Below are 27118 nucleotides of genomic sequence, written 5' to 3' on the forward strand. Positions count from 1 at the left end.
TCACATGTGAGCACACGACAGCTTGAACACGAGATTGGCATTCCTAAAACCAGAGTAAATCGTATTCTTACACGTCACCAGTTCTATTCTTACCCTGTACACCTACATCACGAAATGCATGGGAATGATTTCTAGAATTCTGTCAGTGGGCACAGCAGCAAATCCGCGCCAACGCGAACTTCTTCTCTTATGTTCTATTTACCGATGAATGTTCCTTCTCAAGCAAAGGACAGGTATTTACAAGGAACATGCATTATTGGTCCAGCGACAACTCACGATGGCTTAGACAGGTGGAACATCAGCGTCAATGGAGGGTTAAATTTCTGGTGTGGGATGCTTGATACAACAATTATTGGCTCTAATTTCATCAATGGTGGTCTAAACGGCACAGCGTATGCCAACTTCCTCAGACGAATTCTTCCTCCTCTTCTGGATGAAGTGCCGCTAAGAACCAGAATGCTTATGTGGTATCAACACGATGGATGTCCAGTACATAATGCCTCGCGTGCACATCGTGTTCTGAACCGAAGGTATCCTGCCCATTGGATTGGTCGAGGAGCAACAGTTACTTGACCTGCTAGATCTCCTGATTTAAATCCTCTGGACTTTTTTCTTTGGGGATGCATTAAAGACGTTGTCTATCGCGATATTCCAACAACTCCAGAGGACATGCAGGAACGTATCATCCTTGCTTGTAATTCTCTTCGGCAGGCAACAGTGGAAGCAGTAAATAATTCTTTCCTTCAACGAGTGCACCAATGTAGAGGTGTCCAGGGTCATCACTTTGAGTACTTTTTAATGTTCTACTCCTGGGCAATGGTACAGGAGAGTCAAAGTCAATTTTATGTTATGTTTTTACTTGTTTTTCATTTGTTTTTTGGCAACTCCTGCAAGTGGACGAGTTTTTGATCCCGGGCTAAATGTCAGTACTGTGTTATGTAATTAATAACGTTGTGTTTCAGTGAATGGTAAACTGTGATACATTTTTGAATAGGTCTTTAGGAAAGGAAATAAATTACCGAACAAAAAACTCAGGGTGCTATTTAAAAAAAATGTCATACCGCTGTTCACATCTTTGTAAGAAACAATGCTACAACGAAGGCAATCATGCTGATTGATGTCCCCCTGACGGGTAAAGAACATTTCCTTGAAACATTTTGTAATTTGCATCTGGACAAACAGTTATTTAGGGTGGTCAAGATACACGGGACACCCTGTATGTATATATACTTCCATGATCTGCTACGACAGTTAGGTCAAGAAAACCACTGCTTTAATTTCTCGTTCTTAAATATATAGTTTCTTCACACAAAGATAACTGATGTCACATTTTTACAACTATTCCTATGCAACACCAACAAAGGTCTTGTTAGTCTTTTTTAACACCCGAGAATGGAAATATTTCTTTCTATTACTCACTTGATCTTAGCTTTTTCCCCGCGCTTGTTTGTATTAGAGTAGTAAGGAACACATTAACCTTATACTTGACTTACGCACGTTTGATAATGTTTCTTAGTAAGAAATTTGAAGTTTCTCCATTAGCTTCTGGGGTACTGCTGCCACTAATGCTCAGCTGTATTGTAGCGTTTTACAATGACTGCGTGCGAAAACGTTGTACGCGTCTGGAGATAGGGACAATAAACTGAATTCCTCCAATATGATTACCTGTGACAGAAAAGCAAAGGCCGGCCGATGTGGCCGAGCGGTTCTAGGCGCTTCAGTCTGGAACCGCGCGACCGCTACGGCTGCAGGTTCGAATCCTGCCTCGGGCATGGATGTGTTTGATGTTCTAGGGGACTGATGACCTCAGATGTTAAGTCCCATAGTGCTCAGAGCCACTTGAACCATTTTTTTAGAAAAGCAAATGATGCGTGTCTTGATTAACGAGAAATTTAGATACCAATTTTCTTTGAAAGTACGGAAATTAAGAGGACTATAATACCCAAAAATAAATGTAATAAAATAAAACCGTCTACTCCTCTTAGGTGAATTTAAACATTCTTGAACATGGTTTAAAGCTCTTGACCTAACATACACAAACTATGCCTAAGGGAGGAAGGAAATGGTTGATGAATGCGACCCGCGCGTCTCGATGAGCGTAACCCTGTGTCTCAGAGGTACCTGTGAGTCGCCCGTTAAAGAATTTCGAGCACGTTCCAGAATACGGCCACATCCTCTCAGACAACCCACTGCTTTCGCGAATGACGCCGGGAACCTCTAAAAACGACAAGAACACCGTGCGTGACTTGGTTCTACTGCCTCAGTCACGCGATCTTTCCGGTGGAAATCCTGCACCGCTGGTGGATGAGAATTTGCAGCGGGTTGGGGTTTCTGACATTCTTCAACGTGTCCTATTCACGTGCTGTAGAACAAGTGTTGTCTACGAGTATTATAGACTTGAACTTGCTGTTTTTCGCACAGTTTCGATCGCCACGATCATTTATTTTCGTACTCTTCTACACAAAGACGCGAAATATTTCGAAGGAAGGAATATTAGTTAAAAGTCACATCGACGCTGAGGTCATTAGGGACGAAGCAGCGGGCTCAGCTGGACGATGTGGTTTTGGATTTAAACGAAAATAAAACAATGGTAAGGGGTTATATTGACCCTATTGAGACACTCAGGTATTCAAGAAACTACGGCGTCCTAATCGAAATACAGTTTCAAATAGAGAAATCATTTAATTTTTAAAAAAATACACTTAATCAAAGAAGAGATTTTTTAAAAAATAATTTCTGTTCGATACTTTAATTTTTTGTCGACGCGTCCTAGTGTTTATGATGGAGAACTGGCTCAAATGGCTCTGAGCACTATGGGACTCAACTTCTGAGGTCATTAGTCCCCTAGAACTTAGAACTAGTTAAACCTAACTAACCTAAGGACATCACACACATCCATGCCCGAGGCAGGATTCGAACCTGCGACCGTAGCGGTTCCAGACTGCAGTGCCCAGAACCGCACGGCCACCTCGGCCGGCGATGGAGAACTGCGACGATACTTAAGTATGTGGCTCTAGCTTAAAGTCATGAGGTTGTTTATCGCGGCCATAAAATAGCGTTCTGAACCGTATACGACCCCCGACCTTTAGACGTATGCCACCCGTGACCGGGAAACCGATATCTGTTCGTTGCCAACGCGCGGAAACGAAGCGAAACGGCAAGCCCTCTCCCTTTGAATCCTTAAGCAGCCACCTGTTGGTGTCGTTTAACGCGTGATGCAAAGTAACACAGGCTTTACAGGACACTTCATAAGGTTCATCTAAAGATGCGTCGCTACAATAAAATGCAACAGATTGGACGGAATTTCGCGTCTCAGGCAGCCATTACTGGAAATGAAGCTTGAACGTTACTTTGGCCCTGAATAGGCAAATATTGCTGATTAAGTTGGAGGGATGATTCGCAAACCAAATGGCGTTCTTCATTCAACGTATGAATGAAAGTAAACGGACGGGTTCCATTTCTTTCGGCTTTCGAAATGTTTTGATCTTGCACCACGCCTCCTGGTGGTAAATGAAATACATTTGTATTGTGTGCGTGATTAAATTTGTGACTGAATATAGTACGGTCCCAAAGGCCGCTGCCTAAGTCAGAGTAGAGTTTTGCACTTGATGTTAGTGGAGGACAGATTTATTCGAAATACTAAGAGAGAAAACCACTATGAATCCTGACTTTGTCACGATACTAGAAGTACTATACTTCAGCTCGCGACTAACAACAACTTTATACGTCGTATTCAGTGATTGACCACCTGCCCCAGGATCCCTGAAAAAACTTAGCATCAGCTCCAGGGAAAAACCGTAGTGCATACGATATCGTCAAAGGGTTCGAAAAAGCGCGTAGTGGGATTAGTGACAATGAAGTTGTTTACCACTCAGATGCTGCCGCATCGGATGACTCAACTTGAAATTAAAATGAAATGAAAACCCTTAGCTGCTTACAGGCGTTGACATACGTCAACGGGGACAGATGAAAAAGTGTGCCCCGACCGGGCATCGAACCCGGGATCTCTTGCTTATATGGCAGACGCTCTATCCATCTGAGCCATCGAGGACACAGAGGATAGTGCGACTGCAGGGATTTATCTCTGGCACGCCTCCCGCACTACATTCGTAATGCCCACGCCCATTATACTCAATATTCGCGGCGCGTTGCCGATTCCCGTGAGTTCGGGCACTGCATCCGCACAGAAGAAAAAGACCATCTTCTTCTTCTGTGCGGATGCAAAAATTTTATTCTAACGAGCTGCATGGTCACCGATGGTGTCTGTTCTTTCGGACAAGTCCGAAAGACAAGTCTATATTTATATATACTAATATGTATATATAAATATAGATGTAACTTGAACTGAAACCACCATATACGAATTACATTTAGGGACGGTTAAAAGAACCAACGACAATAACCGTGCAACAATTCACTTGAAGGCTTCCCTTTCCAGTGCACACTCCTAGCCACAATGCTACCCGAAAATTGAGCACGGGCTGAAGATCGCCGAGACGTCTTTGTATTATGATGGAGTGACACAGGCCATAATTTCTTTGGGCGTCTTTGGTAAATGGCCGAAACAGGGGCGTAGGAGAGTGTCCAGTTTGTCTTTCATCCGTACGTCTGACTCACCATATTGTCGCTAGACGAATTGTTGCGGACAGCCCAACTGTGTCTACAGCTGAGCTAGTACATAAGTCAATAAGCATCCGTAATCAATTTTTATAATTAATTACAACTAGAGTACGGCCGAGCGGTTCTAGGCGCTACAGTCTGGAACCGCGCGACCGCTACGGTCGCAGGTTCGAATCCTGCCTCGGGCATGTATGTGTGATGTCCTTAGGTTAGTTAGGTTTAAGTAGTTCTAAGTTCTAGGGGACTGATGACCACAGATGTTAAGTCCCATAGTGCTCAGAGTCATTTGAACAATTTTTTTTACAACTAGAGTACACAATTTTATTGGTATCGTCTTTCAATGTAGTTACCCTGCTTTTCAATGCACGTGGCCACCGTTTGCACAAGCTATACCATCCCTCTGGAAAAAAAAGGTTTTCTGTTGTGCAGCAAGCTACGTATACCCCGCTTCCTTCAACTGTTGATCGGAACTGAATCTATGGCCTCCTAAGGTATCCTTAAGTGGGCCAAATAAATTCTAATCCAATGGGGGCGAGGATGCTCCAACACCTGGAAACGCATCATCTGAAGAGTTTGAATGCATTGTCATGCAACGGAAGAACGACCATCAATAGTCAGTCTACTGTTATTCAGAATAAAACCACGAACTTGTCAAATATCTGCATCAATTGTCGCTGTAGCTGGACGGACCGGTCTCTGCTTATCCTTCACGCTCTTTAAACCACTTCTGAACTGTTCAGTTCACTACTGTAGTAAACACTTCGCTGTGACAAAACTTTGTCCCCAGATTGTGATGGAGGTCTTCTATGGATTGCCGCTCCTGATATACCTTCACATCAGAAAAGCCGAATCACTGAACGCTGTTATTCTGTGGTGCAGACAGACGGTGGCAAGGCCGTGTTTACGTCACAACATCGCAAAGCGGATAATGTGATAATGCTGTAACCTACCACTGACAATCTTACGATCTAGCGGCTGGTGGGGACACAAAAGCCATAGGGCCAACCAAAAGACAGTTAGAGCAACGTTGGCGATACTTGTTAACTTACCCTCACATATTAAACATTAACCACATGAGTAGACAAACAGGCGGGAAGTACGGCAGTTCTCTTACACGAACTTTCTGAAGCTTGGTTAACTACTGGCAGAATGTCCGAGAAATTCAGGATCACAGACTTTTCAGTGTTACAGACATTCGCGTGTAATACCAATATTCCACAGTCGGCAGAATTGCAAAAAAGTGCTTTACAGTACTGAAATTTATATTACGGCAACACCTCATCGTGTTCCGTCAGTGCATCACTATATGCTTTCTTTTAATCCTGATGAAAAGCGCAGGGCTAAATCCACTAAATACAAGGATTACAGTTCTGTAGACGCCACTATTTCTGCTTATAATCTGATTTTCTTTCACAGACGTCTAAACGTGGATGCCTAAAGTAAATCACAAGAGCAGCTGAAGCAGACAACGCGTAATGTATTGCAAACCCTCAAAGGACGAGAGAAAATAAAAGCAAGTAAATGCGGATAGAATCAATTATTTTTGTAGGTGGGACACAAGTCTCCATGAAATCGTTTAAGTTCATATGCTTTACGTGTACAATAATCAAAAATTCCTTCAAGAAAAAAATTGCGGGCTTCTAATGGGACCAGCACTGAATTCAAAGTAATTTGTAGCATGTTCCTCACAGTAAGCCTCTGTTCCGTCGTGGGAAACGACAATAACACATCTATGAGCATAATGCAGAGTTGACAGATGTCGTAACAGTAGCTCGGTACGTTACGATATAATGTCTGTATTGTCAGCGCAGTGTGTAGTGATTGGTGATGAGAAATGTCTGGGCAGCGCAGCACTGGCTTTTTACATTCTGAAACTACTACTCTGGACGAACAGAATGGTACACTAGCGTTAAAGATCAAGGGGTTGTGCTGTTTAATACTGACTGGCATTTTATTCGGAAGGACGGAATTCCTATCCGGTCATCGAGATCGAGGCAGTCTACAGTTTCTCCAAATTACCTCGAGAATGTGCCGCGATAGTTCCTATTCCAATGGCGTGCTTGTCAAACTAGATCTGTTACTACAAATACCTGTATATGTGAATTTGGCATTTTTTATCAAAATTGTGAATTTGGCATTTTGTTATTCTGTTATTAAACTGCAAGCCTAATATCCTGGTGAAACTTATGAATAAAACTAATACGAAAAACTTTATCCACTATGAATTTTGTGTTTCTTTTTTTTACTTGGTTCATGTTTTTAGAACAACAGGTGACAAAATAAAAAAGAAAACGAAAACCTGTTGAATAAATTGTGTAGTATTGAGGTGACGCTGGTGGTTGTTTCTGGTGTGACCTTCAGTCCGAAGACGTGTTTGATGCAGCTACCCACGCTAGTCAGTCCTGGAGTAAGCCTCTTCAACTTCGAATAACCACTGCAACTTACATCGAGTTTACCCTAATTGCTCTCAATCAAGCTGTGGTCTCCCTCTTCAGTTTTTACCGCCCACGCATCCCATCATTACTACACTGAGGATACTTGATGCCTTAGAATGCGGCCTATCACCCGATCCCTTCTTTTAGTCAAGTTCTATGATTATTATTAGACAAAATTCCAGTTTCAAAAGTTCTCGTAGCGAAACTGCAACAAATGCTTCCTCGCTCAGAAGTATACCGAAAAGCGAACATTAAGAAAATGAACCACGATACAACACTACAGTTCCCGAGCTATTCCAATCGCGTACCCACGTCGATATTCATATTCCTGAATAACAACAGTTTGCCGGCTAGCGTTTTGCTGGTATTGACAGTTCCACAAATCAAATCCCGTTATAATAGATAACTCGGGCCGGGCCAGCTGTGTGACCTACATATCGAAAATATGTATCGAAAAGGGTTGGCGCTATCGAGCACGCGATTAAAATTCGATATCTGATGCAGTCGTTCATCACGAAGTACACCAATACATTGCACCAACGTCCCGCGACAAATCAGCGGAATGTTTCATACATTACAAAACTAAACGAACCTTACACCTGGTGCAGTAAAGGAAATTAGATCCATTTTATATTTCCATGACACATGGGTCTTGCGATAACAGTATCAATAAATGTGTGCACTTCTGTTAACCGTTTTAAAACAAAAAAGTAACGATGTGTGAAAGATATCAAAAAATTGCGCAGGAATACATCCATCTCTTCGAATAGGAAGGTCGGGTTTCAATCATAGTCTGTGTTGAAATTTCATAAAGTCACTTTTGCTAAGGATCCCTGTACAGCAAATACAGGGTGAGCACAAAGTCTTGCCCTGATTATAAAAATTTATATCAGAATAACCGTTTGACATAAAAAGTTACATTTGATGCCGTTACATAGGTTAGTGTTACTAGTTGTTGTGACCAATAGATGGCGCTAGTGCCCCACAACACCGATGCGGTCTGTTAGTTCACGTTAGTTGCTGGCGAAATGGCGTCGAAGCAGGAGAAAGCGCAATGTGTGCTTTGGTTTCACGAAACGAAATCGCCCATCAGTGTTCGGCGTGAATTTAGGGCTTCTTATGGACGCGGCCCTCCTGCCGTTAAATCAATGAAGCGATGGTACGCAAAGTTTAACGAAACAGGCAACGCTGAAGATCGTCCTCGAAGTGGCAGGCCTCGTGCGAGTGATGCAACTGTTTATCTTGTTCGGCAATGGTTTCAACGGAGTCCGTCTAAATCAACTCGTCAAGCATTATGTGACTTCAAATACCGCAAGCAAGTGTGGTTAAGATTCTTCATGGAAGGCTTTGGTTGCATGCTTACAAGAGCAAATCGTGTAGGCCTTGCAACCGAATGATTTGCTGACACGTGCTGAATTTGCAACTGAGATTCTCAACAGGATTAATGGCGCTAACGATTACTTAAATCGCATATGCTTTACCGATGAACCCATCTTTCATGTCAGTGGAATGGTAAATAGGCATGATGTCCGTACACTGGGTTCAGAGTCTCCACATACTACTGTACAGTTACAGCGAGACAGCGAAAAAGTGAACGTTTGGTGCGGCGTCATGCGTAACAAGGTTTTTGGACCGTTCTTCTTCGCGGAAAAATCCATTACCGCTAACATTTATTTAGACGTTTTGCAACAGTTCATTGTCCCACAGTTAGAAGAATATGAACCGTGGATAATTTTCCAGCAAGATGGAGCATCCCCCCCACTGGGCTTTTTCCTGGATGAAACATTTCCGGATCGGTGGACTGGAAGGAACGATCCAACACCTGGCCACCGCGCTCTCCAGACATTCCGCCTCTTGACTTTTTTTCGGGGCTATATCAAGGACAGAGTCTTCGTCACACCAGTTGCTGACATCGACGAACTGCAGGCTAGGATACAAGCTGCTGTGGGCACTGTGACAGAACATATGTTACGAAACACCTGGCGGGAACTGAAATACCGCCTCGACATTCTCCGAGCTACCAAGGGAGCACACGTTGAGGCTCACTAACGTAAGTGGTCTTAAAAAAAAAAGCTAGTAACACTAACCTATGTAATGGCATCAAATGTAAATTATTATGTCAAACGGTATTCTGTAATAAATTCTTATAATCAGGGAAAGACTTTGTGCTCACCCTGTATTATGTGACTATCGCTCTGGTATTACTTGAAGTGCCAGAAAAGTGCTTTCTTAAAACTTCTTTCCTTTTTCATCAGAAAGCAGAACTCTAGGAGTCACAAGTAGTACCAACAATCTACTTACTGTAGAATCTGAACCCTTTAATAGTGGATATTTTAGAACGAAAAGGATATTACTCAGTACCACTCTTACGCTTATTATAGAAAGTACGATCGTATGTGGTGTCGAGTGAAATTTCTGACCCGAATGAGGATTTTTTGGTACGGAGCACGCAGTACATTAACTTGTATGAAGAGTCATCCACCAATGTACGAGGGCGTGCTGAACAGTAATGCCTCCGAATGAACATTCTCAAAGCTTATTAAACAAAACAAGCGTCATAAACGTTCTTCAGGTGTATATATTTCTTTCTCAATGCAGTCTTCCAGTGACGAACTAACTGTTTCCAACAAAATACCATTTTCTTAATACCGTCACTGTAGAATGTTTGACTTGGTTGGAGCCACAACCGAACCTCTGCTTGCACTGCTTCATACCGTCAGAATGAAGTCCTCGAATGTGTTCTTTAAGTTATGGAAACAGATGAGAATCTGAAGGGAACAACTTAAGACTGCAACGAGGATAATCGATGACAGACAACCCAAGGCGTCTGACTGTTGCAGATGTCGCAGAGCTCGTATGTGGTCTGACATTGTGATGCTGAAGGAGCTGGTGACCCTTGTGTGGACGAACTCTTCTGCGTTGGAAACTCGATAACAGTACGCTGTTTTTCACGCACCGACGTAGTTACATTGCAACTTACGTCGGCGAAGCAGAAAGTCAACCGACTAATATGCGTGATATGTAATACTTCAGTCGATACTGAGAACAGATTAAGAAATTCGGAGGAATAACTTTCCAGCACGCATTCGTAGGAATTATTGCGAAGGACGACAATATTAATAGTAACGTCACAAGTTCGCATACTTATTTATAATGAAGCACTGTCCGAAAAAAATCGTGCAAGTATTTAGTCAGTAAGTGACAAGATTTCGAAGTAGTGCTAAGACTGGTAACTTGCTTTAAATATTCGGGAAGGTATAACTGCACAAAACGATTAAACATGGTATCCTATGGTTACAGTTTCAATTGAATCACTATACAAATAACTGGTTGTAAAAATTTGTAGGGATATGAAACTAAATGACCATAAAGGCTGTGCCGTAGTTGAAGCATGTGACAAACTTCGGTTCATTGGCAAGGTACTAGGGAAATACGATCAGTTTATACAAAAGAGACTTCTTACAAAACACTCGTGTGACCCATTCTACAATATTGCTCGAGTGTGTGGGATCCATACCAAACAGGACAAACGATGAACAGGTAAAAAGATGGGCAGCGCGGTTAAATGAGGAATCTAGGAATGCACAAAAGAAAAGATACGAAACAACCTTGAGGGTACAATTAAAGTCTCCATTCAAAAGTAATCACCAGAGGCCCGAGCACAACTATTCCACTGTTTCACGAGCCGAAGGATTCCTTTTCTCAGAATTCCTGTGGCTGTGACAAGACAAGTCCTCCACTGTGTCAATTTCATCGTCCATGTGGAATTGTTCCCCTCTGAGATGTTTTTCAGCAGTCTAAAACACATGGATATGCATATGGTATCTGTTCTTTCGGACATGTCCGAAATAACAGATACCATCGGTGACAATGCAGCTCTCTTAGAATGAAATGATAATTAAATCAAGACCCTAATCTGTCAACAGGCGTTGATCTACATCAACGGGGACAGTTGACAATGTGTGCCCCGACCGGGACTCGAACCCGGGATCTCCTGCTTACATGGCAGACGCTCTATCCATCTGAGCCAGCGAGGGCACAGAGATAAGTGCGACTGCAGGGATTTATCCCTTGCACGCTCCCCGTGAGACCCACATTCCCGACGTAATGTCCACACACTACATTCGTAGTGCCCCTGCCGATTACACTCATTACTCAACAACCACCTCCTCCTGTACGCGTTGCCCGAACTCTTACGGAACTCGGTAAGATTGTCTGCCGCGAGTAATGTGTGCAATGTATTTGTATCAATGGGACACGCTCTCGCTGAGCAACGCTTCAATTCGTATGAAAATGTACGGAAATGACTCACCGGCTGGTTCGCTTCAAAAGAAGAACTGTCTTTTTTTGCGTGGCATTCATAGCCTACCGGAGAGGTGGAGATATGTATAAATAGCAATGGAGATTATTTTGAATAAAATATTGTTCATCAGTTTCAAAGAACAGACGTGTAATTATTGCAACCAAATTCTGGTATCATACTTCTACACCTGGTAATAGCCAAACGGATTTTATACAAATTGCCACTGGCCGGAAGAAGCGCCCTACTACAGTCGAGAAGGCGTAAGTCGATACCTGACAGCTCGCAGCGTTGTTGCCATCTTTCAACTGCGAAGCGCGAACGGTTGCAGGCGAAAACAGGAGCTGTCTACGGTGCTGTGACAACACTGAGGCGTTGCCATAGAGACGTGTACAAAATCGGACTACGCCATTGGTTGAGGTAGGCGCGTGAAGCTGCGGCGCCTGGCCGACTGCAGCTGTCAGAGATCAACTTACGCGGACTCAACTATAGCAGTGCCCCGCAGTGACAATGACACCAAAAGGGTGGCCTCAGTGAGCGCAGCGCTGCAATGTACGAGTGCCCGCATTAAGTGGGCGCAGCGTGGGTCGCGTCCGTGGCACCGAGGCGAATGCTGTTCAGCCAGAACACCTTGCGCCTTGTACAGCGACCTGGTTGACACATTCTCTTTCCCACCATCAAGGGAAAGGTATGTTTTTACGACTACCACATTACAATAATAGCTGCGTCAAGTCACACGTTGTGCAGTTAACAGTAGGTGCCATGTGGTTATTCTCAAACCTACGTGTCATTTATGAAGATGACAAGTGGCAACGAAATACGAAGAGTACTAGGAAAGTTTTGCAATACGACGCAGCAATAAGTCGCAGGAGGCTGATTGTTGCTGCCTTCTGAGAATTCTTCATATCTGCCTTGTAGCCGCTGTGCCAAGTCTGTGGGCGCAGTCGTTCATTAGCAGGGTTATGCTTTAAGTGCTTGCTACGGCATCGTGGTCACGAACTGAGATTCGGGCAGTTTTGCGGTACAATTTCACGCGTGGTTTAAACATAGACCAGAGCTCTGAAGAAATGACTCTTGCACTTGGTGATGTGTGTCCACATCGTACAACTATATTCAGGTGGTACAGAGAATTCCAAAGAGGAAAGTTCACTCTGGAGGATGTTGAGAAGACGGGATCATCAGTTACGGAGGAAAACATTGATGCTGTAAGCACAATGCTAGGAAAAGGCAGGCAAGTGAACTATAAGCAGATAGAGAAGACCTTACGGCTAAATGCACCTGCAATTCGTTCGATTCTGCATGATCATTTGCAAGTAAAGAACAATGCACCTGCAATTCCTTCGATTCTGCATAATCATTTGCAACTATGTTGTCTCTGAGTGCTGCATAAACTGACGGAAGAGCAGATTACACGACGTGTGACTTGGTGCCGGCAGATGTTAAAGAAGTTTTCTCAGCGATAATCTCAGTATGTGAATAACATCGCGGCAGGTGATGAGACTTGGCTGTCCTATTATGGCGTGCCGACTAAGATTCAAAACAAAGTTCGGGCCTTTGAAGATGACGAGACACCCGTAGCTGTTAGAAAATCCTGATCAGTAAAGAAGAAAATGATAGCTGCTTTTATCAAATCGAAAGGAATGTGGAGCGTATCGAGTGGAATGTGGAGGGTGTTGTTTTGGACACACACAATACAGTCCACAGCTAAGTGGTACACTGAGCAGTGCCTGCCCAACGTCATTCGACCTTTGAAGAACGTGCGACCGAAGTCAAGAATGGACACGTGGCTCCTCCATCACGACAACGCTCCAGCTCACTGCGCCAAGGCATACACCGAATATTTGCGGGGTACAGGACTGAAACTTCTTGAGCACCCTCCTTACAGTCCAGATATTGCTCCTTGTGACTTTGCACTGTTCCCACATCTGAAAATGAAGCTGAAAGGAGTGCAGTATTCAAGTGATGAGGACCTCCTGACGGCTTGGGACAACAAGTGTGTCTTACTTCCTACAGAAAACTGGGAGAACTGGTTTAGGGGCTGATTTCGTAGGATGGAAAGATGTATTCAATGTGGCGAAAATTACTTCGGAAAAAAAATTAAATAAATAAAGCTGTACTGCAAAACTTTCCGCTGGCCGGTGTGGCCGAGCGGTTCTAGGCGCTTCAGTCTGGAACCGCGCGACCTATACGGTCGCAGTTTCGAATCCTGTCTCGGGCATGGATGTGTGTGATGTCCTTAGGTTAGTTAGGTTTAAGTAGTTCTAAGTTCTAGGGGACTGATGACCTCAGATGTTAAGTCCTATAGTGTTCAGAGCCATTTGAACCATTTTTTGCAAAACTTTCCTGGTACCTTTTGTACATAGTTGTTTCACAGAGGAAGATTGCACTGTAGTTCCTTCTCTAGATTGTCGCACAGGTGACAAAATGGTAGATATCGAAATAGACGACAGAGGGATAGAGAAACAATTAAAATCGCTCAAAAGAGGAAAGGCCTCTGGACCTGATGGGATACCAGTTCAATTTTACACAGTGTACGCGAAGGAACTTGCCCCCCTTCTTGCAGCGGTGTGCCGTAGGTCTCTAGAAGAGCGTAGCGTTCCAAAGGATTGGAAAAGGGCACAGGTCATCCCCGTTTTCAAGAAGGGACGTCGAACAGATGTGCAGAACTATAGACCTATATCTCTAACGTCGATCAGTTGCAGAATTTTGGAACACGTATTGTGTTCGAGTATAATGACTTTTCTGGAGACTAGAAATCTACTCTGTAGGAATCAGCATGGGTTTCGAAAAAGACGGTCATGTGAAACCCAGCTCGCGCTATTCGTCCACGAGACTCAGAGGGCCATAGACACGGGTTCACAGGTAGATGCCGTGTTTCTTGACTTCCGCAAGGCGTTCGATACAGTTCCCCACAGTCGTTTAATGAACAAAGTAAGAGCGTATGGACTATCAGACCAATTGTGTGATTGGATTGAGGAGTTCCTAGATAACAGGACGCAGCATGTTATTCTCAATGGAGAGAAGTCTTCCGAAGTAAGAGTGATTTCAGGTGTGCCGCAGGGGAGTGTCATAGGACCGTTGCTATTCACAATATACATAAATGACCTGGTGGATGACATCGGAAGTTCACTGAGGCTTTTTGCAGATGATGCTGTGGTGTACCGAGAGGTTGTAACAATGGAAAATTGTACTCAAATGCAGGAGGATCTGCAGCGAATTGACGCATGGTGCAGGGAATGGCAACTGAATCTCAATGTAGACAAGTGTAATGTGCTGCGAATATACAGAAAGATAGATCCTTTATCATTTAGCTACAAAATAGCAGGTCAGCAACTGGAAGCAGTTAATACCATAAATTATCTGGGAGTACGCATTAGGAGTGATTTAAAATGGAATGATCATATAATGTTGATCGTCGGTAAAGCAGATGCCAGACTGAGATTCATTGGAACAATCCTAAGGAAATGCAATCCGAAAACAAAGGAAGTAGGTTACAGTACGCTTGTTCGCCCACTGCTTGAATACTGCTCAGCAGTGTGGGATCCGTACCAGATAGTGTTGATAGAAGAGATAGAGAAGATCCAACGGAGAGCAGCGCGCTTCGTTACAGGATCATTTAGTAATCGCGAAAGCGTTACGGAGATGATAGATAAACTCCAGTGGAAGACTGCAGGAGAGACGCTCAGTAGCTCGGTACGGGCTTTTATTGAAGTTTCGAGAACATACCTTCACCGAAGAGTCAAGCAGTATATTGCTCCCTCCTACGTATATCTCGCGAAGAGACCATGAGGATAAAATCAGAGAGATTAGAGCCCACACAGAGGCATACCGACAATCCTTCTTTCCACGAACAATACGAGACTGGAATAGAAGGGAAAACCGATAGAGGTACTGAAGGTACCCTCCGCCACACACCGTCAGGTGGCTTGCGGAGTATGGATGTAGATGTAGATGTAGAACTGATTATTGCGCAAAGATGTCCAAAAACTGTTGTGTGATTGTAGACGAAGATTGTGTTTTGAAAAGACTGAAATCCTGGACCGTGGTAAGAAATATCCCAAAGTACACTATTCAAAACATGATTAGCTGTAAAACGAATGCAAGCTCATTTAAGACCAACACGTTAAGAATAATTTAGGGATATCCACTCTTTTTATGCGAAGCAGACAGGTATATTCAACAATAACACAACTGTACAAGAGGTCAAAATGTGGAAAGCTGTACGGCAACGATGCTCACTGTCACTGCTATGAAAATTAGAGAGTCAGTGGAGGAAGTGAAGGGCTAGGTCGATGTGAGAATTGTTTGTCAAGGACAGAAAAACAATGTGTTACGGCTTTTTGATGACTTGGGCAGTGGTCGCCGAGAGTGAACAGGAACAGATTGGTGCTTAAAAAAGAGGGAACGTGTGTTAGCTGCCGGCTGTAATGTGGAGGAAAAAAACCCTAAAGAAAAATTGCTGACATTGTAAACAGCAGGTGAACTAGCTGCATGGGAAAACGTTACAGTGGTACAAGACACTGTAGGGGAGATAGGCGAGTTTTGCTATCTGGGAACAATTCTGCCGTCTGGGAAGCAGAGTAGATAAACAAAGAACATGCCAGAACCGCACAGTAGCAACTATTATACCGGACAAAACGGTTTTCCATAATAAAATACGTGTACCACAGTCCAAAAATATATAACTGGAAAACACAAAAAGATTAATGAAGAACTCTGTTTGGAGCATTGGCATGTATGAGTCCGAAATGTGGGCACAGGTGAAGACAGAGCTAAAGCTAACAGTAGCCCAAAAATTTTGTGGTGCAGGAAAAGGCTACCGGAAGACAAACGCCAGCACAGTTACACCGGAGAAGAAAAATGTGTGTGGGGGCGACACACCATTGGAGAGGGGTACCGCTGCTTCATGCTGCATAACTGCCATAACGCAGAAGTTACGCAGTTACTGAGTGAGTAATGAACGAAGACGAAAAGAATGTCTAGTAAAGAATCAGAGGAGTACAATGACTGCGCACGTATAAGGGGCAATCAAACAGTTTCCGTCTGAGGGCGTTGCTGCTGCGTATATGCTACGTAGCGCGATTCTGATGCGGGTATATAGGCACCGACATGTAAGCAAGGGATTAATGTCGGATTTGTGTATTTTCGACGTGCGTGCGGTAAATGCAGGAACATGAACTATGGCAACGTTCTCATCAAATGCGTCCGAACAGGACCAATGTGCTGTTATTCTTTTCTTGGCTGGATACAGGAAGACAAACGCCAGTCGAGTTACACCGGTGAAACAGAATATGTGTGGGGGCGACATATCATTGGAGGGGTACCGTTGCTTCATGATGCATAACTGCCATAACGCAAAAGTTACGCCAACTGAAGTGGGAGATACTCGAGCACACGGCCTACAGTCCTAATTTCCCCCCAAGCGATTATCAAACTATCGGTCCCTTCAAAAAGGTCTTGAAAGGCTGACGATTCCTGTCGGACGAAGATATACAGCAGACATTTACGGCTGTTCCACGCACCAGAACACGGTGTTTTGCCAATATCTGGTGCTTCAGTGGGGATGATTGTCTCAATTCTCAGAGCGATTTAGCCTGATTGGCTACCAATTCTGCACTGTACGGCCTTCGATTGGAAACTTTTTGATCGCACCCTTATATCAAGGCATCATTCATTGCTGGAAACTGTAGCGGTGAAAGGAAAGAATCACAGGGTTAGGCCTAGATGTGGTCACATGCACTAGTTGTTGTTGTTGTTGTTGTTGTTGTTGTTGCGGAAGTACATCAGTGATAATGTAGGAGTAGCATTTATGCTAAACTGAAGGCTGAAATGGAGAACTGCATCAAATCAAACTTAGGGATGAAGACCGAAAAAACAACACAGAACTGAAAAGTCAGCATCATCGCAAAACTTTTTAACAAAACTGCTTTTAAAGAGTAACGCAATATTACTGTCAAGACAGATTAACAGGCTGTATGACACAGCTAAAAGTGGAACCGGCGGTAGCGTTTACTTAGACTTCTGTCGGTCTGCTGCCGTAGTTTCATCTGCGAAGTACGTCATCTGTAAACGAAAGACAAAGGGCGCAGTACAAAGGCGCAACGAGAGCGGCCGGAGCGGAGAAAAGCAAGAGTAAAAGCGGAGAGCAAGCCGGAGGAAAGGAAACCCGCGTTTAATGCATGCACGGCTGCGACCTCGACCTAGCTTCCAAGGGACGCACTTGCTCCGCAGAGCATAAAGGATTTTCCTGCCCAACTGGGTCAGAGCCAGTGCCAGCAGCCCTGTCCACGCCACTTGCCGAGTTCTCAGAGGGTACACGCGCATTAGTATATGGCAAAGGGAAAATTTCCTCAGTATGGCACAGATACTAAACAGAACCAACGGAAGTTTGTTATTAGTATGAACGGAACTTACATAGGTCACGAGTCAACACCATCTACAGAACTCTTATGTTTCTTTTTTACATATTTGTAAAATATGTTGTGTTTTGCTCGAATGGACATACTGGAGTAGGTGGCGCCACAAAAAGGGGTTTGCGCTTTGACAGTTCATTGCCAACAAATATGTGTAACACTTTGGATGGAGCTTTATTAAGGAGTCTCCCACTTCACTTTCAAAAGTTAAGAAATGAACCGCGGAATTTTTAAGAAAGGTAATTCTTTTCCAGGTAATCCATGACCAGGACGTCGCAGAATTTGAAATTTGGATAAAAACATCGTGAAAATAGACTGCTGGATAATTATAGATTAGACGTTTACGATACAACTAAAGAAGCAGCCATATCCTAAGGAAGAGTAAGACACATTACACTTTTAGAATTAACTATGAGAAAGCGTTTTGCGAAACACAGACATTCACAGAGACCGCATTTGTCGAATGGTAGCCAGAATTAAATGAGCAAAAGAGTTTCTACGCAATGTTTAGATACCCGTAAAAAGTAATAGATTTGGAACTGTTACCTGGACGAGGGTTCAGCAGTTTAAGCCAGAACCAAAACACCACTTACAAGAGGTTGGTAAAAAAACTATGGCTCAGTACGGGAAGTGGAAGCAGCAATATGCCCAAAAGGTTGTGGCCAGCTTATACAAGATTCTTCTCAGTGATTTTCTTGCATGAAGGTCACATAGTGATTGGTGAATACTATGCAGGTCTTCTTGCCCACGTAGATAGCAAAATTCCTAGAGAGTGGCACAAATCATCTTCAGGATCATGCATTTGTTCACAATGATGCTTCGCCAATGAGAAAAATTAGGGATTTCAAATACGTATTGTTGTAATATCTCCCCCCCCCCCCCCCCCAATTTCACCAAAGGAGGCGCTCTCTGACATCCAGAACTGAAGCAGCTTTCGGCTGAGGCTGACGAACGTTTTATGGCAGCCGTACATGAGAATGTTGCACACCTTCTAGTGTCGAACACCGTGGATGCAACCCACGCGTTGGAAAAACGTTGGATGTAGTGTAATGACCTAAAGATTGGCCACACAGAACGACAAGTGGAATGTTCACTTAAAAAGTACATTATTTACTAATGGTTGAAAATTTTCACCTTATCTTCGTATTTTCACCTGCAGTGTATGAATTCAGTTAAAATCGACATGAATTTTGTTTAGTGTGTTTGACTATTATTATTATTATTATTATTATTATTATTATTATCGTCCATATACTAATGGTAAATATGGAACTGCTTCCTTTGGCTTGCAATTTTTGACTCTGCTATTTGCCGGCCGGGGTGGCCGAGCGGTTCTAGGCGCTACAGTCTGGAACCGCGCGACCGCTACGGTCGCAGGTTCGAATCCTGCCTCGGGTATGGATGTGTGTGATGTCGTTAGGTTGGTTAGGCTTAAGTAGTTCTAAGTTCTAGGGGACTGATGACCTCAGAAGTTAAGTCCCATAGTATTCTGAGCCATTTGAACCGTTTTTGAACTCCGCTATTTCCCATTCACCCCTTCTCCATCGCCATATCATCGCCACGGAAAGTCCATGTATCTCATTATACTATGAAAAATGTTTTTGCAATATTGTAAAATCCTTACAGCCAGTTATGATGAGCTATCTTCGTGTCCTAAAATTTTTCTTCAGTGCAAATAAGAATGCTATTTAAATATCCTTACTGTTCCACTGTCGCTTTTCGGTTGAACTTCACCGACAATCCAACAATAGGTCAAGTCGCTCCCCACCACTTTACCTATCTACGAGGGTAGTTGTAAAATATTATATGTCAACTCGAAAAAATGAAGTTGGATAACTAATTTTTTATTCGTTTGAAGGTTTCCTCAGTTATCTTTCAGGACGTCGCGATCGATTATCTATTTGTCCTTCGGCATGCCAACTTGTAAGCTACACTATGTGATTACAAGGATCCGAACACCCACAAAAACATACTTTTTTCATATTAGGTGCATTATGCTGTCACATACTCCCAGGTACTCCATGTCAGCGACCACAGTAGTCATTAGACATCGTGAGACAGCAGAATGGGGCGTTCCGCGGAACTCACGGACATCGAACGTGGTCAGGTGATTGGGTGTCACTTGTGTCATACGTCTGTACGCGAGATTTCCACACCTCTAAACATCCCTATATCCACTTTTTCCGATGTAATAGTGAAGTGGAAACGTGACGGGACACGTACAGCACAAAAGCGTACAGGCCGACCTCGTCTGTTGACTGACAGAGACCGCCTGCAGTTGAAGAGGGTCGTAATGTGTAATAGGCAGACATGTAGCCAGACCATCACACAGGAATTCCAAACTACATCAGGATCCACTGCAAGTAGTATGACAGTTGGGTGGGAAGTGAGACAACTTGGATTTCATGGTCGAGCGGCTGCTCATAAGCCACACACCACGCCGGTAAGTGCCAAACTACGCGTCGCTTGGTGTAAGTAGCGTAAACATTGGACGATTGAACAGTGGAACAACGTTGTGTGGAGTGGCGAATCACGGTACACAATGTGGCGATCCGATGGCAGGTTGTGGGTATGGCGAATGCCCAGTGAACGTCATCCGCCGGCTTGTGTAGTGCCAACAGTAAAATTCGGAGGCGGTGGTGTTATGGTGTGGTCGTTTTTCATGGAGGGGGCTTGCACCCTTTGTTGTTTTACATGACACTATCACAGCACAGTCTTACATTGATGTTTTTAGCACCTGTTGAAGAGCAATTCGACCATGGCGACGGCATCTTTCAACACGATGGAGCACCTGTTCATAATGCACGGCCTGTGGCGGAGTGGTTACACGACAATAACATCCCTCTAATGGACTGGCCTGCACAGAGTCCTGACCTGAGTCCTACAGAACACCTTTGGGATGTTTTGGAACGACGAATTCGTGCCCGGCCTTACCGACCGACATCGATACCTCTCCTCAGTGCAGCACTCCGTGAAGAATGGGCTGCCACTCCCCAAGAAAACTTCCAGCACCTGATTGAACGTATGCCTGCGAGAGTGGAAGCTGTCATCAAGGCTAATGGTAAGCCAACACCATACTGAATTCCTGCATTCCCGAGGGCAGCGCCACGAACTTGTAAGTCATATTCAGCAAGGTGACCGGATACTTTTGATCACTTAGTGTATACCGCCAAACTCGAAAAAAACAACGAGCATCAGCTGATCCAGTCGTCAGTCTGTGGTACGGCTCTGACACTGTATTAGCAACATGCCCCGACTTCGCCCGGCCGCACGACTTGTCTGGTATAGTGGTAATAAATTTTAGAAGTTGTCTTAGAAAGAACGGTCAGTATTCAGGGATATGACACGAACGGTCATTCGAAGCAAAAAAGTCTCGTAAACGTGTGCTCTGAAACGCATACCTTAATAGTTATGAGCACTTGTTCACTATAAGAGATGTTTCACAGTACCGAAAACGATGAAGTGCCCATTGCTCTTACGGTATGCATTTTAGAGCCCACGTTTACCAGAGGTTTTTTTTTCCCTTGCTCCGAATGATCGTTCCTGTCATATACCTGAATACTGAACATTCCTCCTGGGACACCCTGTAATTTCAAACCTTTTTCGTGAATCGTTCTAAGTGTGAAAAATATACCAATATCCCTACAGTAGTTTCAACATGAGGTCACGTGGATGTATCGCCGGAAATACGTTTGAAGCAGGTGTACACACTTGAATGTGGAGAGTAAAGATCTCCGACGGTGTAGGTTTCAATAATTGAAAGTAGACAGGAGAACACACTAAACACGAGGGAAAATTCTGTCTGTAGTAGTGGTTTAACTCCACACTTAAGAGGGCATTAATGTTGTCGACGACAGCGGCGCGCTCGCATATCGGTACCAAGGGCATCTCTTGCAATGGTGTTGGCCGACTCACTAAGTTCGCGGACTACAATACTGCCCCTATGAGTGTGGAGCTAAAACACTTGTACAGGCAATCATTCCCACTTGCCTGGTGTGTTCTGATGTGTGTTGTCAATCACTAAATTCTACACCGTCAGATCTTTTATCTCCACTTTTTATCCCTCCCATTAAACTTGATGTAGCGCTAATCTGCGAGTAATTTATGGATAATGGTTCACCGTAACTAATTCGCTGCGCAATATTTCTTATGCATTTTTATACATGATTCCAGGACGAAGATAAGAAGATATCCGCTTGACTGAACCTATTTGTCCGGAAATAAATATTCATTACAACAGTTTTCTGTGGCCCCACGATATCGTTCTTTAAACAGTATATTTCGATCTGTTGATTAAAAGGAAAATAGTATGATGACAGACTAAAGCGGAGAATAACTACGGAGAAACGAAATGGCGGGAAAAGTAAACTGTATAGTCGACGGCTAACTGGCAAAGCGCAGTAGTTGGACCCGTGCCAGAGCCGTATAGGTTCCGCGGATGCTCGCTTCATTTATTGTCTTTAGAGAACAAAACTGTTTACGTCTGAGACGGAAGCGGCGTTTTAAGTTTCCTGAGGCCGGCCGGTAGCTGACACCTGATATTATGAGTCCCGGAATGAGGGTGGTCAAAGCCGGACTCAGGGGGACGGAAATAACACGCCGCTGGCGGCGGAGAACTACGGCACGTCACGCCGCTGCTGTCCTCGCCACGATACGATACGATGGCCGGCGCTGAGCGTGGCATCCGAGCGACGCGGCAGGTCCACACGGCGCTCTTAAATAATAAAACGACGCCGTGCGCCGGAATGCGCGTTCCCTATTTCTGGTTGTCCAGCGACCGTCCGAGTGCCAAGCCGCGCCCCGAGTTGCAACAGCAGAATACCAGAAGCCCCTCCACTACAGATGGGCGTTGTCCGAATTCTACAACATATATCATTGTTCGAAAACTATTTTGCTGACTCCACACGAATGTTGCGAGTATTGGGTAAAATCGCTCTGGATGACGTCAAAATGATAGCCGATGTCCTCAAATACACAGTGCGGGAACAGAAACTTCACAAGCTTTGAGTGGTGAACACAACTAATTAATTATAAAAATAAGATATCATGAGACTAGCCCTGCCTTTGCTTTTCACGTTAGCAGGTCAAAACTTCGTTCTTAACATCTGCAACCAACGAAATCCACGGATGAAAGACACTGACCCCATGTAAGTACTGATTAATTAATTAACTGTTAATGTTTCAGAGAGGGATTTTCATTAAGGACTTCCCCCACCCACTTCCATTTAAAAAGCTTGAATGCTTGGTGCTCTGCAGCTTGTAAACACGAAGTCGTGCTGAAACTAAGCCTCCCAATTTTTATGTAAAAAGTCTTAAAGCTTTCTAAATAAAACAACCATTATTAACATTCTACATATTTATTCTTCGTGTCTACGTATTTGTAGCCCTCTGCTCCTAGAGGGCTCCTAATTGTAGCACGTAACAAGCGGGGTGTAACGTAACTATGACGGTGCGTGAGAAACCGATTACTGTAATCGAGATACGTCCACACATGATGCATCCTCTCCCTCAGCAGGACAATGCCAGACCACACACGAGCCCTGCGACACCTACAACAGTCCGACGCCTTGGGCTCACCGTCATCCATCATCCTCCATCCTCCATTCAGTCCCAAAACTTGAGCTACACCTTCGAGGACTTCACTTTGATAATGATGAAGCGGTGCAAGCATACGAGAGGTTGAGGGTCTGTCAACAAATTCAAACATTCTACAGTGATTCAACTAAGAAACTGGTCTCATTCCGTAAATGTGCTCGTCGTCATCGTAACTGTGTCGAGAAGTTAATACGCAGACGTGAAAAATAAAGACGTGGAATGTTACAATGTTTGTTTTCTTTAAAAATCTTAAAGAGTTTTCACATAAAAATATTCGGAGGCATTACTTTTCAGCACGTCCTCGTATTTTTTAAAGGACATCTTGTAAATACCATGAGCTTCTCAATGAAAATGGCGATATAAAAGTTTTCTGAGTAGGGTCGCGTATCATAATGTGAGAACTGTACTGGAGAAACCAACGTTTCGATAGGTCTTACAGTGACCTCTTTCTGGGTCTACTGATGTAACCGTTGGTCGAAATGTTGATTTTTCCACTGTAGTTCTTTTTACATTATGACACGGAAACACAGTCAGAAAACTGGCTCTGGACGCGGAAGCCTAAGCAATGCATTGAAATGTTTAATAGCCAAACCGGTATTCGTGTGTAGAATCCATCGTCGCTGGCATATATTATCTACCTCTGTATCAAAGACAGTTCTTTCCAACGTAACTAAAATATGTCACCGTTTAAGACTTGATAGCATTAAGGAATACCTAAACCTGTGTATTGCGGGATGAACATTACAAATAATCTTGATCATGTCGATCACCACAGCTGATAGTTATATTAATGTTTAATGAAAACCACCTCTGCTATATTTTAAAGGTTTATTGTGTTAGGACCGGTTTGGTTCGTAGAATACCCACAAGCTGCCAGTTTCAGCGTTGTCCGCTAAATTACAGAGCACATGATGAACAGCCGGCCGGGGTGGCCGAGCGGTTCTAGGCGCTACAGTCTGGAACTGCGCGACCGCTACGGTCGCAGGTTCGAAACCTGACTCGGGCATGGATGTGTGTGATGTCCTTAGTTTGGTTAGGTTTAAGTAGTTCTAAGTTCTAGGGGACTGATGACCTTAGAAGTTATTTAAGTCCCATAGTGTTCAGAGCCATTTTTTTTAACATGATGGAACAGTATTTCCTGTCTGCCTCACTAGACAAAACGAGCGGTTCTTGCGGTTCAACAGACAAGACGAAACCGGTCGTAACACAATAAATGTGTAACGATACAGCTAAGGTAGTTTTCATTAATCTTGAACATCACAAAAAATTTATAATTACCACGCATGTCTCTGATACAGAGGTACATTACGTATTCACTGACGATGGAGTCTTTACTCGAATACCGGTCTCGCTATTAAACATTTTAAATTCAGCTCATGGTGTTTACAAGCTGTCCTTTAGCAACTCACTTCTCTTTTTCGCAAGAAGCTTAAACTTCACCTCTACATGCTATGTGGCAATTTGCGACTGTGAATTGATGAGGATCTATATTTTACTGAAGTAGTGCAAAGTGTTATTAATGGGTCCTATGGAATACAAAGCAGTCGTCACACACCGAAGGAGACATTTGATGTGATGATTCCTCAGCTTCCGGTGCAGTCAGGCCAATTCAAATGTGTTCGGACTTATGTAGAAACGACTCCAATTACAAGGCGATCAAATTGCAGTCGATGAAATCAGCATCCCGGAAGTGGCGGCCGCTTAAACAAAAAAATTACAGCGGAGTCCTTGGCATCTAGCCGAAAATGTCCTAGAACATTTTCATGTGCATAAGGCGTCCTCTCGGTGGAATCTCTCATTACTCACGCCTTTTCAGGAATGACCTAAATGTTTCTGGACGCTACTGACGAACTGCCACGGGAACCGTGATTTTTTCAACACACTGATGGCACAAGACGAACGCTTCTGGCATCACTTCCAAGGTCAACATCTGCTAAGAAGGCACCTGCCAGAACTGGACAGGTGAGGTCACGGTCGCAGTCTTTTGTGATCTGCACAGAGTAGTCTTGATGGGTTTCCTACCACGAGTGATAAGATTACTGGAGCATACTGTGCTTCACTGCTGCTGAAACTGCGCAAGGCCACCAAAATCAAGTTACGTGGCATGTTCATCAAAAGTGTTCGCATTTAGCAGAGCAATGACCCCTCTTCACAACTGACATGACGTCCAAATGTACGTAGACTCCAGCGGCCTTGAAAAGTCTACCGCACCACTCTTATTGGCCGGATTTTTTTATTTTTATTTTTTTCAAGTGTAAGCATTTGACAAATTCTGACACTGGTTTCCGAAGTCACAACGTAGTTTTGATGGGATTTGCAAACTTCTACAAAAGGAGTTCTGATGGTTGCATGTGAAGATCCGTTAAGTGTGTGTACCTAGATGGGCTTATGCACAGAAGAATTAATAAGTTTATCACGTTTCGTTCCTTCTGTGCACAATAAATGAGTCGCGAAAAACTTTAATGACAGCAGCCTCTACTTCTGCACACACAAAACTTGTGCAACCGACTACAAGAAGCACTGTGTTACCTTCTAAAGTACTACTATTAAATTCCCTGAAGCAACACAGCGGAAACGACTACCTCCTTCTATCAACCCGTTTAGGCAGCACGCATAAAGAAAGAGAAATGGTACCGTTTACAGTAATGTCGACGTAGTCGGTGATAGAACAGCTCGAAAAACTGGGCTAAAGAAGTAGCTGTTTAGGAAATCACAACGGGAGTCACCTGAACATTTCGTGTAAAAAGGAAAAGCGCTATAGGCCGTCACTGAGAATGTGAACTCCACTCCTCACGAACAAGAGTCCACTGCCCATTTCTGCGCTAATGGCGAGTGGTAAGTTACTGTCAGTTGCGTCTAGGCAAAAAGGAAAGCATGAAAGTAGCATACGGAGCGCGAGTTATGTAATTGACACCCCTGTATCTACCTCTGTAATCTTATACATCAATGGTAAATCTCGAATTTTTCACTCGATCTGTAAGTATTGTTTGTAATTTAACTATAATTTTGAAACATCTATCACCCTTGAAATTATTACCATTAGAGCTTACATGCGTAATCAACGAGCCTTCTCCCATAAACGGTAAAAACTCGTAAAAGAATAATTAAAATTGATCGACCTGCTCGGGTCCTGCGTCGCGAGTCCTCGGGCGCCGCCCTGTTTATTTGATTAGGGGGAGATTTCTCTCCAAATGCAACGTGAAAGATTTAATTACGGCGCGGAGCCTTGTGGCAACCACCCCTTTTCCAGCTCGGGGCGGGAGGCAGCCAGTTTACGTTTCGTCCCCTCTTGTCTGTCTACCTGCAGCAAGCTCCAACCCCATAGATACAGACCTGCTACTGACAGCGCTACAAGAACTCGTAACCAAGAGATAAAAGAAAAAAAAAAATACACAAACGTACGCACGCGGGGAATACACTAGTTAGGGGAAGGAAGTTTCTTCTGCAGCAGAGTTTCATTTAGCGGCATCTGATGGAGAGTGTCATTAGTTTAGGTCATTATTTTGGAGGTCCCGAGAGGGAATTCAGTATGGCGGAGAAAATTTTAAGATTTTCTTTGCTTCAAATAACCTACGGGAAACGTAGCCGTGTGACATCGTCGACAGCCGGCGATATTTCGACAGGATTACACCACCCCATCTTCAAGGCAAAACTGCAGCAAGCGCAAGGAAAATTTAAAAACCTCGGCTTTCAGAGAAACTCCGCTAGTATAACACTCGCACACACTATAAACACTAGCACCATCGCAGACCAAA

General features: G+C 43.8%; 1 protein-coding gene and 1 non-coding gene across 2 annotated transcripts in view; both read right to left on the reverse strand.

Moving 5' to 3' along the window:
• The window catches only part of LOC126187479 (uncharacterized), a 769527-nt gene that overhangs the window by 244240 nt on the left and 498169 nt on the right, over window positions 1–27118 (reverse strand). The window lies entirely within an intron of this gene.
• Window positions 11019–11093, reverse strand: Trnat-ugu (transfer RNA threonine (anticodon UGU)). The gene has a single exon. It is a non-coding gene; the product is annotated as a tRNA-Thr (tRNA).

The sequence above is a fragment of the Schistocerca cancellata genome, chromosome 5 (assembly GCF_023864275.1).
Source record: "Schistocerca cancellata isolate TAMUIC-IGC-003103 chromosome 5, iqSchCanc2.1, whole genome shotgun sequence".
In the NCBI taxonomy this organism is placed as follows: Eukaryota; Metazoa; Arthropoda; class Insecta; order Orthoptera; family Acrididae; genus Schistocerca; species Schistocerca cancellata.